The 1,064-nt window shown below is 46.3% G+C and overlaps 1 pseudogene; it reads right to left on the reverse strand.

Moving 5' to 3' along the window:
• Positions 1 to 338: 338 nt before the first annotated feature.
• LOC119876700 lies at positions 339 to 837 on the reverse strand (annotated as a pseudogene).
• Between the last annotated feature and the right edge of the window lie 227 nt (positions 838 to 1,064).

Raw genomic sequence — 1,064 nt, forward strand, 5'->3', positions numbered from 1 at the left:
AAGTGAGCTCAAACCAGACCTCTAACAGGCTCTTCCCTGCCTCTGAATGGTGTCACCACTCTGTTTCTGCCTGTTCTTGGCATTAGTTCATTTTTCAAAAGGGAGGATAGGATGGTAGAGAGAGAGTAGAATGGGAAATTGAGGTGGGGTGGGAATTAATATACAGATAACAACCTGTAAAACAAAACAAACAACCAACATACAAAAATGCAAAACCAGGATTTAGTACTAGAATATAACAAGAGAAGGTAGCTGGAGAAACTACACGTGAACACAGACGATATGATACACAACCCCAGGGGGAGGACTCAGTGAGGAGAGGGACAGAGGCCAGTGGTTTACACTAAGAGCCTTTCAATGGACTGCTGAATGGATGGGATCTGCTGCTTCAGCTGGGAGCCTTCTTTGATGGTGACAGAACAGGCGATGACAGGCCTGGACACCCCGCAGGCCCGCCCGAGGGCCTGCTTGGAGCGCACAAACACGTAGGGCACATTCTTATCTTCACACAGCAGCGGAAGGTGCAGGATGATCTCCAGGGGCTCAGCGTCTGCAGCCATCACGATGAACTCAGAGATGACTCTGTTGAGGGTTTTGGTGGCTTCGTTGGCTCCTTTCCGAAGCTACTTGTAGTTACATGACCGCTGAACAAGGTCCAGTAGTTTCTTGGTGAGGTGGGCATCTGCAAGGGGATGGCTTCTGAGGATGCAGGAAATATATCTAATATATTGGTTGTGGGGGTGTAATTGGGATGACTTTATTAAGGCAATTTGGCAATAATCACCAAGGGGGTAGGTGCAAGGGGGTAGGCTTCGGATTTACATCAGCCTCAGTCATTGCGTCTGCCTTGGTGGTCTCCTGCCGGGTACCACTTCTCTCTCTTTTTCTTAAACAAATAAATAAAATCTTAAAAAATGAAATATAAACAACTTTAAGTATCTGTGGTGGCTTCAAGTCCAAGTAATAAAACCAGTTTGCTTAAGTACTAGTTGAGCTTGATGACCAAGATTCACCTAAAAAAACAAACAGCCTCCTCAAGCTTCCAGACGTTACTGGTTCAGGGC

Source organism: Canis lupus, chromosome 10, assembly GCF_011100685.1.
Source record: "Canis lupus familiaris isolate Mischka breed German Shepherd chromosome 10, alternate assembly UU_Cfam_GSD_1.0, whole genome shotgun sequence".
Classification (NCBI taxonomy): domain Eukaryota; kingdom Metazoa; phylum Chordata; class Mammalia; order Carnivora; family Canidae; genus Canis; species Canis lupus.